Source organism: Silene latifolia, chromosome Y (assembly GCF_048544455.1).
Source record: "Silene latifolia isolate original U9 population chromosome Y, ASM4854445v1, whole genome shotgun sequence".
Lineage (NCBI taxonomy): Eukaryota > Viridiplantae > Streptophyta > Magnoliopsida > Caryophyllales > Caryophyllaceae > Silene > Silene latifolia.
In genome coordinates this window covers 386,967,040-386,983,032 of record NC_133538.1, presented here as the reverse complement: position 1 = coordinate 386,983,032, position 15,993 = coordinate 386,967,040, and the positions used below count along the sequence as shown (strand labels likewise).

Below are 15,993 nucleotides of genomic sequence, written 5' to 3'. Positions count from 1 at the left end.
GCAACTGACCCCTGATTGTTGTTAGCCGCCGGTTTCTGATAAGAGTTACCGCCAATGCGGTTGGACCTACAGTTGTTCTTACCATGTCCTCCTTGATTATTCCATGATCGAGCAGGTCGGTTACTAGCATAACTCTGAGTCGGAACCTGTGAAAAGCTCCCCCGCGATGGCCTCTGAAAACCTCTGCCCCCGACACTAGAACACTCATGCCTCTTATGGCCCATACTGCCACAGTTGAAACAAGAGATACTCCAGCTGCTACTGCTACCACCACGGCCATGCCCACAAGAAGCTCCACCAATGAAACCCGATCCCAATGAGTAAGCTCTTGCCTAGTTATGATTACCCCTCTAGTAGCTAGACCGACAACCACCCTCACTCTCAGCCTTTCTCTTTTCTGGACCCCTCTCTTTGTTCTCTTTGGCCATCTCGACCAACCTCTCCATGATCTGATAGGTCAAACCCTTCTCAAACCGCAGTGCCAAGTTCTCCTAACTCAGCCCCATGTCCTTTGCATATCTCAACTTCTCATTAAACTTATGATAGTACTCAGCCACAGTCATACCCGAGGTCATCTTAAAAGAATCAAACTCCTCCCTCAGCTTACTACGAACATGTTCTTGAACAAACTCCCTGCGCATAGCTCTCTTGAACTCAACCCATGGTATATCTGAATTTCCTTGCTTCAGATAGAGATCTAAGGCACTCCCTTTCACCTTGTACCACTACACACCTGTTGCACCTCTCAGGTACACTCCCTATGGTGTTAGAAACACTGTAGGATTGCGGAATTCCCCCTCTTGCCTAGGCAAGAAGAAGGGTCGTCCCCTCTCCACCATGCAACAAAAATGAGTTCAATGGATAAAAGGGATCAATATGCTTTGAGTTTCACAATGGTAGTTTTCTTTTGATTTGTTTTTCCTCCCAATTTCTTGTGGCATTTGTTTTTTGAGAACATTTCTTGCCATTTTCGATGTTTGGCATTTTGATACTTGGCAAATTTTCAATTTTTTGCATTCTTTTGAACATTTTCAAAGTAACCTCATTTTGTAGCAAGGGTACTTTTATTGAAGCATAGGAGTCTATTTTTTCTCCTCTTTTCATCGATCCAATTTTTGCAAACTTTTTTACTTTCACTTTGGTAATTGAACTCAAGTTGGAGATTTTTGTGCCCATTCCCTTTTTGTTGGCAAAACATGATGTTAGAAATGAAAGAATGGTTGCATGGCTTCAAAGGTCACCTTGGAACCAAACGGTAGCCAAGGAGTTATCACAACACAAGGTACTCTTGACTAGGCCTTTGTCCATAGGCCAAAACATACTAGTATGACACATCCTAGGGTGTCTTGAGGGTCTTCTAGCAAACAAATTCTCAAGGAAAAAAATTATCTACAAGGGCCTATATACACTTGTCAAGCTTCCCAACTAGACATTTTTCACAAAACATTTTCCAAAAATACAACTACATGCCATGATGCAACTATCATATATACAACCTAATGCATATGTTTCTATCACTAGTATGTCATATAATCTAAATGCAACTCCTAACAACACATTGGTTTATACCGCATCAAACAAAAAGAAGCCACATTGTCATTAACATATAAGAGGAAAAAGGAGATTTAGAAAAATCATACCATGCGGTCTTCATATTCCTCATGCCTCAAATGTGGCGTAGTCGGTCCCAAGTGATAGGAGTGAACACTAACAAATAAATATATAAAATATGTACAAATCTACGCTACAAAGGGAAAACATGTTTTTGGATTTTTGAAATTTTTGAAATTTTTATCATTTCTTTGAAATAAGTGTTAATAAGTGTTAGAATTCCCCATTCCCACACTTAGAATGGACATTTTCCCCAATGGACAAAGCAATAGGGAATTATGCAAATGTAATGATATTAAATGATGCATGATTCTATACTAAAAGCAAACTATATGTGACATATGTACATGTGAAGACTATATACAAGTGATGCAAACTAAGCTAAGCTATATGATGCATGCTTTCTATTGTTCGGAGAGCTCATTTAGATTAACTCGAATTCCTTATGAGCGAACTTCCCCAAACCGGTCAAAACACTATTACTAGTGCAAAAATAGGGAAGTTCATTCACAAGGCATGAAATGTAATGCATGAATGAAATTTGTCATTTTGGATTATTTGTAGTGGGAGCAAAAAGATAGACACCTCAATGTTGCCGAGGTGTGAGTCCTTTGAATGGTGCTAGGACTCAAAACTCATAACTATCAAAAAGCTCAAAATGACTCTAAAGATGCTCTAAACTAAATGAATAAATTGTACAAGTCATGTTATCAATTTAATCAAGAGATAAAAACAACAAAGCAAAAGGAGGGGTAGGAGACTCGCAATGGAATAGGTCGAAATGCTAGCATAAGCCATTAACCCCGCACTTGTGTAGTCCTCCTTCATGCTTTGTTCAACCATAAATCCCAATCTTGTCATCATCACTCACCTCCATGGAGCCGGAGGATTCACCATCTTCTTCTTCTTCATTTGAACTTGAACTTTGCTCTTTTTCATCATCATCATCATCATGGCTAGACCCACTACCTTCCCCTTATTCATCATCAACCACCTTCTCAATCCCCCTAGTCTCTCAGGCATCTCCTTCTTCATCTCTAGAAGCTTGAGGAAAGAACACTTTCCTATCCGCCCAATCCGGCAAAGAACTCGTGGGATTAAGGAGTCCTTGCCTAGCAAGGTGGTAAAGTAGCGGATATTGGGCGTAATAAGCGTTCATCTGATCATTGTAAGCCTCCTTATGGATATGTTTCATGAATTGCACCATATAGTCATTGCCCGTCACAACACTAAGCTCACTTGTTGTGAACTCTTTATAGGCAAATGGGTAAGGAGGTACCACTAGGGAGGAGGGTTCTTTTCTTGGAACTTATTGTTGCTCAAAGATACTCTTGGCGTTTGTTGAGACGGGGAGAAGGTAGTTGTCCCGGTGAATGGAAATGCGGCAAATCTTACTTGGCAAGAAAGTTGAGTCAGCATCCTTGATGATCCATTCATAGCCTTGGGCGGAATTATCATGTTTTACCCAATGAAATTTTTGAATCAATGATTGCATATCAAGGAGATTGCTTCCTTTAACCGGTTTGTATGTCTTATCTTGGTTGATTTGTGGGTTAAAGTGCTTTGCCAACTTAGTAATCAAGCATTCGTTCACGATAAAGGCTGCGTCATCTTTCCTATTTTCAATGTCCAACCATCTCTTAATCAACAAGTGAAGAATACTGTAGTCTTTGTCGGACTTTCCATTGACATTCATGAAGGATTCAAGGTAGACAAGATCTAGTTCGGTCAAGTGATTAGCTTGTTTTCGAGCTATCAAGGTGTTAGCCACAAACTTATACCAATACCTAATAAACGGAGATGAATGTATAAGTCATGTCATTCTTATAATGTAGTCAACTCACGACTGGCAATGGCTTTCCAAAAGGGGCTCGGCATTAAACCCCGTAGGCTTCTTTGAGAAACTTTGATGATCTTTAAGCCCAAAAACCTTACCTAGATCACTTTTGAACATTGTTCTACTCTTTTTTTCAAGGCGAAGCTAGACATGTTTCCTGCCATCAATGTTATACTCCCTCAAGGAACTAATGAATTCCAATGTCAAGGAGGGGTAAGTTACCTCATTCATTTCAAAAAGGGTGGATAACCTCATGGATACGAAAAATGCCTTTGTTTATTCAAGCACACACAATTTATCCAAGGTATCTTGGCTCACAAATTTAGTAGCAATAATCTTTTTCTTTGCTAGGGATTCGAATGCATTCCTATGTTTATCGAAAATAAAAGCTACCCGTGGAAAAGTTTTCAATTTCTCAACTTCCGGGACAATGGTAGTAACCTCTCCAATAGCACCAAAGGTATCCCTAGCTTGCTCCCTTTGTTGATGAGCCACTACTAATGCCTTTGATGCAAGAGCTTGTTGCCTTTTGGATAAATTTGGGACTTTGTGTGCCTTTGTATTGCCTTTGGTCCTTGCCATGATGATTCTCCCTTCAAGTTGATATCAACAAACCTAGATTAAGCTTGAATGCTCCCTTCTCCTTCCAATTTCAATCAAATGCTCAATTAATTTGGGGTTTTTGGATTTCACCCTAACCCTAGAAATTTTGATTGAATTTGTGGAGATTTTGATGCTTGAATGGTCTTTTTGTTGATAAAGGAGTGATTAGTTTGGATTATTAGCAAGTATGCAATTGATTGTGGTGAATTTGGTTAAGAAACCTGTGTTTTTGGATGAGAGGATTGATGTTTGTAGTGAGGGAAAATGTGTGTTTGTGTTTGAAGGAAATGAAAAATGAAGAATTAAGAGTAGAAAACCCGTGTTATGGTATAAGAGCAGGTCGGGACGAGCGTCTTTTACTTGAGACGGCCAGATTTTTGGACAATGCAAAATTTTCACTTGGGAGACGGGTGTCTTGAATTTGGCTTAAGAGGATTGATGCTTGAGATGCTCGTCTTCACCTGGAGACGGGCAGGTTTCTTCCCAACACACTATTTTGATTTTTGCCTTGCCCCAATCCGCACGAGCTCAGGTCTGCTCGTGGGGATTCCTTTCCCGCTCCATTTTCTTATTCAATTCTTATGGGTTTCACTACAAAGGCTTGGTTAGTCTAGGCAATTGCTTCCCCACACTTGATTATCAAACACTACACATTCAACAAACATTAAAATCCTTCCCTCACTTGCTCTCTTGTCACACAAGTTAAATAACAAAGCATATAAAATGCATTGCAAAAATTGAATAATGTACAACTTAAAAGAAATGCAACTTAAAGGGTTAGAATATTTACAAGTGGTGGTTTAGGGAGGACTCCACAAAACTCTCCTTTTTTGAGAAGTGTCAGGGGGTAAAGCAAGGACGTTGTTGATGTTGCACAATGCCTTGAATAAGTAGTCAAATGCTTGTTCATTATCATGATAGAGATCTGGCATCAACCTTGGCACATTGTTGTCGTCATCTATGTAGTAGTCCTAGTCAAAGAGGTGACAAGGGTCTACATAGCCTTGGTCTAGAGTCATAGAATTCCCAATGTATGGGTTAACAAGTCCTTCAAACCCGTCATCCCATAGACCACAAACTTCCCTTGCTTCTTTCCCTATATTGGGTGGATCATGAGGTTACAAGAGTAACTCCTCTTCCTTGTTAACATGGCCAATGAGGCCTCCATCTATACTTGTCATGGGTGAGCTTTTAAAGCTCTCATTACTATTGTGAAAAATTCCATGCTCTCCGAATAGAGCCATTTCAACATCATCAATATCTTTCTTCCAATTGGGTGGTGTGTCTTTGCCCTTCTATTTGAGATTTCCATCTTTCACTTGTCCTTGGAATGGTGATTCCATCTTCTTTTTGTCACCTTCCCGAGTATAGTGATCAACCATAAAGCATGGCTCAAGCAAGTTGGGAGATGTCAGAGTCTTGTCAAGATTAAAGGTGATTATTTCATCACCGACTTCAAGTGTGAGCATCCCGTGCTTTACATCGATCACCGCTCCGGCGGTGTGTAGGAATGGTCTTCCTTGAATGATTGAATGTTGGAATCTTCCTCCATGTCAACAATAAGAAAGTCCACCGGTATGAAAAACTTTCCAACTATCACATCTTCCCATAATCCTAGTGGTTTCTTTGTTGTTCGGTCCGCCATTTGTAAGGTCATGTTGGTGCATTTGAGCTCTCCCACTCCTAGTATTTCACATACCGAATATGGCATGACACTCACACTTGCACCTAGATCACACAGTGCCTTGTTGATTGTGGTGTCACCAATGGTACATGGAATGGAGAAGCTTCCCGGATCCTTGAGTTTAGTGGGTAATTCCCTTGAAACATTGCACTACTAATCTTTGTGAAGGCGATGGTTTCCAACTTCCTTATGGACTTCTTCTTGGTAAGGATATCTTTCATGTATTTTGAATAGGCCGGAACATGGTTGATTAGCTCCGTGAATGGTATAGAAACCTCTACGTTCTTCACAATCTCCATGAACTTTCCAAGTTGCTCATCAAGCTTAGGCTTGGCTTGGCGACTTGGGAATGGAAGTCTAATCATAATACGCTATTTCTACACTTCTTTGGCCTTATCTTCATTTCTCTTCTTTGAATCATTGGTAGTTGGCTCTACCACCTTAGGATTTCTTCTCAATGGTTCAATCACATCACTCTGCTTGAGATTCTCCTCAACAATATTCTCTTCAAATGGCATCTCAGGTCCCTCATATCTTGCACCACTCCTCAAGTGGATGGAATTGATGGTCTCATGTCTTGTAGGAGGATTACCTTGAGGAGGTAATTGTCCTTTTTGTGTTTGGGAACTAGAAGAGGCCAATTGGGACAATTGAGTCTCCAACATCTTGGTGTGAGCAAGGATATTGTTGATTGTAGTGTCTTTGGCTTGGCTATCTCTTTGCATTTGAGCAAAAAAAATCTTGTTGGCTCTTTTGCCTTTGGAGGACCGCTTTTTGAACATCAAAGGCTTGGTCATTGGGTTGGTTGAAGTATGGTCTTTGAGTATGATTTCTCATTGGAGGTGGGGTGTATGTGGGCTGAGAGTTTTGGACATTTTGGCTTTTGTATGAGAAGTTTGGGTGGAATTTGGTGTTTTCATAGTAATAGTTGGAATAAGGGGCGCCATGCTTGTATGCTTGGAAGGCATTCACTTGCTTACCTGTGCCCCTACACTCTTGTTGATCATGTCCCAAAGTTCCACAATTCTCACACACTCCATTTGGGATAGAGGATGTTACCACCATGGCACTGACATGTTGTTTGGGTGATTGAGAAGCCTCATTGAGCTTGGCCATGGCTTTCTCAAATTTCAAGTTTATTGTGTCAATATGGGCACTTAGTTGGGCACCCAAATTGGCACTCAATTGTGTGACGGACTCAACTTCATGTCTCCCTCCCCAAGTAACTTTTCTTAGCCTACTATATTGAGAGTTATGAACCGCCATATCCTCTTTCTTTTCCCAAGTTTGGTTGTCATCAACCTCGGTGAATCTTCAATTAGAACCCATGTTGAGAACATTCCTTGAGTCTTCATCAAACGCATTCAAAAATTGTTGAACAAGAAACCATTCACTTAGTCCATGATTAGGATAAGACCGATATGTATCTTTGAATCTTTTCCATGCCTCATATAAGGACTCTTCATCTCTTTGCTTGAACCCGGTGATTTGGGCTCTCAACATGTTAGTCTTTTCCAGAGGATAGAACTTCTTGTAGAAGGCAAGTGCTAACTTCTTCTATGAATCAATTCCAAGAGTAGCCTTGTCTAGGCTCTTTAACCATTGCTTTGCGGTTTCGATTAAGGAAAAAGGAAACAATAGCCATTGAATTTGGTCTTGAGTTACCCCCGTTTGAGAGATTGCATCACAATAGTCACAAAAAGTCTCCATATGTAAATGAGAATCCTCACTAGGCATCCTTCCAAATTGACTTCTCTCAACTAATTGTATGAATGCGGATTTGGCAATGAAATTGCCGGTTAAATGAGGTGGTGTTGGAGTACCATTTGGTAGGTTCTCCACGGTGGGTACGGAATGAGATGAAAATTTAGGCATTGTGGGTTGATTTTATGGTTTGTTTTTAATTGGGTTCTCCTCTCCTTCTCATGCAAAAGGGTTGGTAAACTCAACACTATGCGAATGGATGATACCAATGTCCACAAGTTCTCCAATACCCAAACTTGTTGAAGTCCTTCTAACGGTTCTTCTAATGTTGGTCAAGGTCCTTTCAATCTCCGGATCAATAGGCAAAAGATAGCCTTGTGATCTCCTAGACATGCCAAAAGCAAACAACTAGAAAACAATTAAAACTACCTTGACGAGTTTGACATCCCCAAGGCTAAGAATGACACAACTAAAAACAACAAATGATAAAAATTCAATTGAACACTGTCCCCGACAACGGCGCCATTTTTGATTTGGTCTAAACTTTGTCGTCTATGCTAACCACTCAAAACAATATTTATACTCTCAACTAACTACTCTTAGTAGAGTGGTGATACGTGCATATTGTATAGTCTTTTTAGCCTATTTCAGCACGTATTTCTATGCATTTTTTGTACTGTTTATATAGTATTATGCCCCGAATTGGCTACTTTGGTTCGTTTTGTCCATTTTGTAGAAATGAACGCGAAAGTAGTGGAATCGTACCCTTTTTTGTCCTTTTTGCATGCATTTAGAGGAGACGGGATTTTCCTGAGTGAGATACTGCATTGGGAAGCGTGAAGGCACGGATTACGAGGCAGTCGGGCGTGGATTTGAGCTGAATTGAAGACAGAAGACTCGATCGAGTAGTTTTACCACTCGATCGAGTGGTTTTTATGGCCCCAGTTGGTCGATCGAGTGCTTTTCTACTCGATCCAGAAGTGCTATAAAGAGGGGTTACTCGATCGAGTGATTATTCTACTCGATCGAGTAGATTATGCTGAGTTTTGCTCGATCGAGTGGTTTTATTCCACTCGATCGAGTGGTTTCTGTTTTCATGGGCTTTACTTAGCCCGTGAGTTGTTTTATTTCGATAAACTTAGTTATTTTCCTATTTAAGCACGCATTAGCTAGGTCATTAGCATCTATTCATTACTTAGCTTTTATCTAATTTTCCACTATCAAGTTTATCTTTCATTCAAGACTGCGTACTACTTTCTCCTTCACTGTAACTTTACTTTGGGATTTATTTCGCTCGGATTTGATTGTTCTTTACGCCGGATTCGCACGATTGTAGTCTCTTCTTCTTCTCTTAATAATAATCAATCGTTTGTTTGCTTTAATCTTTTGTTTCACTTCGTTTATTACTTTGCCCTAATTTACTTTTTATGCATTTTAATCATCGTTTTAATCTGTTGAATGCTGGTTATTTATCTGCTGTTAGTTTTGATAGTATTAATAGCAATATGAGTAGCTAAACTTCTTTCATGTTGGGATTAGGGGATCTACGGTAGAAATGTGACGATGTAGTAAATAGGTTAGATGAATTAATTGTGAGATTCTGTCACCATAGCAATTTAATTGTATTTTACTGACTTAGTTGAGTGCACGCTTCTGAGTCACCCTTTTAATCTGGCTAAAATTAATCCTAGATCGAAAGATTGGACTAAATAGGCCTACTATGAACAGTAGACTACCCTGACGAGGATGAAAGTTAAGTTAGTGGTAATTTAGGATAGAAAGTGGACCGAAAGGACCTTTCCATATCCGTCTCGCATTAATCTGTCTAAGTTGTTTACAATTGAGTCACTGGACTACGGTAGTGAACCGAATTACTGACATGACCTCTCTCTATCTGATAGTTTAAATCTATTTTCCTGCTTTTACTGCTCTTTTCTCTAGTTCTCTTTCTTTAAACCTTTAGTTTAGAAAACAATTCAAACAACCCCCCCCCCCCCCCTTTGTGACCAAATAGACGGACTTCTACAGATATCTTGCCTCCCTGAGGAGATCGACCTTACTTCCCTAGCTATATAGTTAGTTTATTTAGTTTATTTTTGATAGGTATACGACAGACGTATCAAATTTTGGCGCCGTTTCTGGGGAGGCAATTGCCCTATCTGTCTTTGTTTCGTTTATTTTATCCGTCTCAGGGAATTTTTTTATTCCTTGAGGCAGTTCTTATTTATTTTGTTTCAGTGTTGTTTATGCCCGGGTCAGACAGGTTTGAGTTAGTTTCAGCTGATTCAGAGCCAGAGAGACTATTCAGGCATAGACTCCGTCTGTAGAGAAAATCACTAAAGGAAGACTTGAGTACTTTTGAGCCAGAGCTACATCATTCTCTCTTCGCAGAAGACATTCCTATTTTTGCCGATCAACAAGTAAATATGCCAAAACTTTCCAGTCATTCGGTACCTAAAGCATCCTCAATTCCAAAGGGTTTCAATCTCAAGACTGAGGATCGGAATACATTTGACATCCGTCCTTCCTACATCAATCTGTTAGAAACAAATCTGTATAGAAGTGTGGCAGGTGAAGACCCAAGGAAGCATATGGAGGTCTTTACAGACTACTGTTCTACTACCCCCGCCACAAAGGGAGTAACTCAAGACAAGATTAAGGAGGTTTTGTTCCCTTTCTCTTTGACCGACTCAGCCAGGGAGTGGCTGACTGATTTGGACCGCACAGCTGCAGGAGTTACAGATTGGGAGTCTCTTGCTCTTGCCTTTTACAAGAGATATTTCCCTCCATAGCGCACCAATCAGCTGAGGGCCAAGATTACCAGTTTCAAGCAGGCTCCTGATGAGACTTTATATGAGGCGTGGTCCCGATTCAAGAAAGGTCTATTCCTCACCATGGTTTTGACCCATGGTTTATATCTAACCAGTTCTAAAATGGGCTGTATGATGACCACAGAGCCATACTTGATGCGTCATCTAATGGGAGATTCCAGGAAAATACCGACGATGATAAGGGATGGGCCCTTATTGAAGATATGGCAAATCAATGTGCTCAATCCTAAACCTCCTCCGCACCAGCAGCAGCCGTATATTCCTCCACATAAGAATCAACAAGGCTTTCAGAAGCCTCTTTCCTTCCCTCCTCCCAATTATGGAGCATCATCTTCTGGAGGGGTGAGTGAGATTGGTGAGCTAAAGACTATGCTGCAGTCTTTTACAAAGCAGTGGCAATTGAGTGATCAACAGAAAGATGCATCCATCAAGGCCCTTGAAACTCAAGTTGCCCAATTAGCCGCGAACCAATATATAAGGAAACCGGGTCATTTACTGTCACAAACTAACAAAAATCCACATGAGACGGTAAATTTAATCAATTTGAGAAGCGGTCGTTCATATGAGGGACCAGAAGTGTTAAAATCACACCCGAGCAAGGAAATAATAGTTGATGAACAGTGTTCTGACGAAGGAAATGAGCTGACGGCTAAGAAAGTACTCGATCGACTAGTTTCTGGAGGTCGATCGAGTAGATTGGATGAAGAAAGTACTCGATCGAGTGGATTTTCTACTCGATCGAGTGAACAGGAAAAGCCAACTGCTCGATCGAGTGATTTTTCTACTCATTCGAGTGATACTATTGAAGAAACTACTCGATCGAATGGGAATTTTGGTCGATCGAGTAGTATGGATGACGGACAGCTTGATCGAGAGCTTGCTAGTGCTCGATTAAGTGAGAAATCGCCTGAAAGACCTCGTTCGAGAGGAAAGAAGCGTCCAAAGGATACAGAGCTTGATCCGGCTGACACATTGGAAGAGAGAAATAAGGGACTCGACATACCCATCACGGTTCCCTTCCCGAGGCGTCTGCAGAATACTAAAGCTAATCAACAATTCGGTAAATTTGCCGAAATCCTGAGAAGCTTGCAGGTCACTGTACCATTCGCCGAACTGCTGACACAGGTACCCTCTTACCTTAAATTTATGAAAGAAATTTTATCGCGTAAGAGGCATATTAGTGATAATGAGACGTTAGCCTTGACTGAGGTGGAGACGGCCCTAGTTCAGAATAAGTTACCTCCCAAACAGTCGGACCCGGGTAGTTTTTCGATTCCGTGTCATATCGGTACCCACTTGATGGATAACGCGTTATGCGATTTAGGCACTAGCGTGTGTGTCTTACCGTTGTCTCTGGCTAAGAGACTTGGTTTGACAAAGTTTAATTGCACCAACATGACTGTCCAAATGGCCGACCGTAGCATATCACGGCCACTAGGTGTAATAGAAGACGTACCTGTTAAGATCGGAGGTTCTTTATTCCCGTTGATTTCGTTGTACTTGACATCCCCGAAGATGCACATACTCCTATTATTTTAGGGAGACCATTTTTATCTACTGCCCGCGCAGTAATAGACGTCGGGGGAAAGATATTGACCTTTCAGGTTGGGGACGAGGAGCTGATATTCCATCAGTCTAAGTTCCGGAGGGCTCCCATGCAAGCTCAGCCTTGCAATGCTCTCTCTTCTATTGACCCTATTATTGACACTCCAAATGAAAATTTGGAGTATTGTGCTGCTATTGTTACCCCTCCGCCTCAGATTGAGAGCAAAAAGGAGGAAAGTTTGTCTGTTTTCCTTGCTGCAGGAACAGATGAAAACAATGAAGGAGCTGTCAAAGGGAATTGTGCAATTAATGTCAGTCAAGTTGGGAGTGACAGTGTTACAGCCGGTGAGAAATGAGTGAGGGTGAGAAAAGTTCGAGCATATGTGGATGTGAACTATTCTCCTCCGAATGATTCAAGTTCAAGCTCATGGAAGCTGAAGAGGACGATCAATGTTGCTGAGGTGACGTCTTCCAGTTAGGAGCCCTCCGTGGGGCTACTACATTGCTTTGGGAAGTAAGCGGGGAAATGCCCCGTGTACCATCTTGTATAAACAATTTTTAATTTTCCGTTGAATTTCTTTTATTGCTTTGAATTAGGACAATTAGAATCTAGACAATTTTTAGCGTAGATTTAAGACTATAGACTGTTACTTTGCGTATTTGGTATTTTGGGATATTTTTGCACGTGGTTTTATGCAGGTTTGGGGAATTTTTACGCAAGTTCAAAGGAAGAATGACGAATTAAAGAGCTTACACGAGAAAAAGAGCTCGATCGAGTACTTTTTGTACTCGATCGAGTGAAATGTGGTCGATCGAGGGCTTCCAGTTTAGTCGATCGAGTAAAGCACAAATGGGGAGTTCTCGATCGATTGAATTTCTACTCGATCGAGTAGCTGGATTCATGAAGTCCTCGATCAAGCAGTTATAAACCACTCGATCGAGTGAAAACGCAAGGGACGCAGGGAGTTTCTCCTTAACTTCTTTGTTTTTGGTTCTATTTTCATTCTTCCCCCAATTTTTTCGTCTAACTCCCCTATTTGCGATTAAAAAATCCCCAAATCCTCATATTTATTGCCCTCATACCAAATCCGTCACCTACATCTTGTTCTTTGCTAATTAATCATTCAAAAACCCTTGTTTCCCCCTTGATTTGTGCTATTTTTCACGGTTTATTAACGGGTTTAGGGTTTGCGGTTTTCGATCAAAAAAATCGCCATTTTTGCTTGTTATTTGAATATTAATTGCAATTTGTAGGTTCATTCTCATCAAGTAAGTGATTCCTACATCTCATTGCATTTTAATTTTATCTTTTTTGCATTTTTATGAGGTAAATTGGAATTAGGGCTTCGAAATTGCTTGCCTAGTCGAGTTTTCGACTTACACTGTCGTTGCTTGCCCTTCTTTGTCTTACTTGATGATCAATCCCCTTTCCTCATTGCTTAAACATGCTTAAATTCGAGTTTTGCGCGAGATTTGTGTCTAGGGGTCTTTACAGTCGAAATTTTCGACTGTCATACTGGGTTTTCATGCTTTCATGCTTAATTTACTTCAGTTGTTGTTTAATTGCTGCTGTTGATACTTGCTATCCCGCCCATATCGCTGTCTACATGCTTTATTCGAAAATTTTGAGGAAAATTGGGAATTTCTCGGGCTGAAGTTGAATTTTCTCGACTATTTGGGATTTGTCATGCTGTTACCATGCTAGTTTTCTTGCTGTAAGCCGCTATTTTTCTTATATAATCCCCTACCCTTGGTATACAGGATGGAGTCTAGCTCACTGCCCCCTACTAGCCAGACCTCTAGTCCATCCCTGACTGAGACGGTGGTCCCTGCTGTTACCACCGCCTCCACTTCGGTTAGTACCGCAGCCCCAGTGTTCCTAGTTTCCGCTGCCGGTACTGTCTTTGCGCCAGCTAGCACTGCTGCTAGCTCTATTTCGGCTGCCACTTTAGTTACGGCCACCACCACTGCTAGCACTGCTGCTAGTCTTTCTTCGTCAGTGGTGGCCACAGCAGCAACAGACTCTACTCCAGCCGCTGTTTTTACACCTATGGCGGACTCACCTGCAGTTGCAGCTGCCTTTAGAGCGGCCCTAGTTACTCGCACCGTCACTGGACGGGCTTCTACTTCAGGTTCTAGAGGCCGGGGCCGAGTTCATGGACGTTCCTGTTCTATACCAGCTCCTGATACCTCTACCTCTGCCGCTCCCTCCACTTCAGCTGTTTCTCCTTCTGGCACGGTCACTGTTCGAGGGGTTAACTCCCTCGACTCTCACCCAGGCTACCCGCAGGTAATTTTTATTAACGCCATACATCATAAGAGGTTTTATCACCTCCTAGGCTGTGAGTTTGTACCTTCCCGGTTTTTAGATAAACCGGCACTTGAGAGACTCGTCATCTACGAGTCAGTTTGTGAGCTTCTACGGGGCACGAGGATGGCCGGACTCATCACTATGAGTGGCCAAACCTTTCTGGAGCTGAGTCTTGAGTTCCTCAGCTCCTTAACCTTCTCCTCCGGGGCACACGATGCTGCCCCTACTACTTCTTCGGTGTCTTTCCGGTTGTTCAACCGGACTTTTCCAATGACTTTGGAGGAGTTTGGTCGCAAACTTGGCCTTTCCTCTACAGGAGACGCTACCGCCCCTAGGAGGGTCATCCGTCAGCTTTGGAGGACCTTGGCCCAGACCACCTTTCCCGAGCGAAAGCTCGCACATGTCCACCTTCCCCCTGCCCGTTACTCTCTTAGGTTGATGGGGAGCACCATCTTCGGCCGAAAGGAGCCGAACAATATCACAAACACCGAGCTCTCCATCCGGGGCGGTTACCTGAACGTTGACTGTGAGGGTCCTTTTACCCTCAACATTGCCTACTTGACCGCCCAGTACTTTCAGGCCCAGGGGCTGAAGGAGACGGGATCTATTGCCTGCGGTGGCATAGCCACCATTCTTGCCCATTCCCTCTTCCCCGTCTGGCCTCATGACTTGCAGTACCTCGAGAGAGAGAGGTTTCTAAGTCTGGATGCCATGCTTTCTCAGCATTGGCTGACCCCAGACTACCAGACATGGAAGATAAACGGTTCCTTGTCTGTAGACCTACCCTGTGACAATCTCCCCCGTCTAGCCCCTTTGCCTACTGTCGCTAGGGGCGACCGACTGCCACCTCCACCGGACTACCACCTTCCACTCCGACCACCTCCCACTTTACCTGCCGCCAAAAAGCGGCGTAGACTTGAGACTGGAGAGGGGTCCATACTTTCAGGGAGTACCCAGCCTTCCACGGTACTCCCATTCCGACCACTACTCCTACTCCCACTCCTACACCCACCGACCAGACACAGGCACAGCTGGTTTTTCCGGCTACTTTCGTACCACCTCCACCCTTTGTGGCGTCCGCGGTCATGGACTAAGGGCGCCGTGACGGTTTGTTGCTTGAGATTGCAGAGCAACAGGCTCGTATGAAGAGGGACTTAGCTCTTACCTTGCACCCTCTGTACGAGTACCACTTGAGGCGACACCGTCCGATCCCAGAGGGTTGGCCACACCCCTCCTTTTACCGGTACCCAGATGAGGGGTACCCGGAGTCTGCTTAGGAGGAGGAGGACGAGGACGAGGACCATGCGGTGGCAGTTGAGAGAGCTCGAGCTGAGTAGATGAGGAGGAGAGAGGAGGAGGAGGATCCGGAGTTCAGGGTGGAGGACATCCGTGACGAGGAGGCTGATGAGTAGCTACTGGTCTACTCACTTCCCCAGTTTTCTGGCTGGTTTAGGGAAGTTCGTGTTTTGTATGTATATCTTACTCTTTTATTTTTGTCTCCTTTTTATTTCATTGTTTTTATTCTTTATTGGTTGTATACTCCCGTTCCCCTGTATATATCTGCTGGTGTATGCTGGAGGACAACGAGGGCGTTGTCCGTTTTGGTTTGGGGAGGTTATTGCATCCTTTTGAGTCTGCATTTGCATTTGTTTTGCATTCACGTTTATTTATTTCAGCTTGCATTATTTATTTATTTCATAAAAAAATCAAAAAATTAAAAAAAATTAGAAAATTTCAAAAAATCCAAAAATATTCACGTTTATTTTTGCATATAGGTTGAGTCAGAACGGTAGATTTCCGTGATGACACTGCACTATAACTTGTCATTTCACTTGAGCCTTGCACTTCTGTTGATAGTTATTAGCTT

The 15,993-nt window shown here is 42.3% G+C and overlaps 1 non-coding gene across 1 annotated transcript; it reads left to right on the top strand.

Moving 5' to 3' along the window:
- The first annotated feature begins 7,131 nt into the window (after positions 1 to 7,131).
- On the top strand, positions 7,132 to 7,238 carry LOC141636834 (small nucleolar RNA R71). Its single transcript, XR_012541415.1, has one exon. It is a non-coding gene; the product is annotated as a small nucleolar RNA R71 (small nucleolar RNA).
- Positions 7,239 to 15,993: the final 8,755 nt, after the last annotated feature.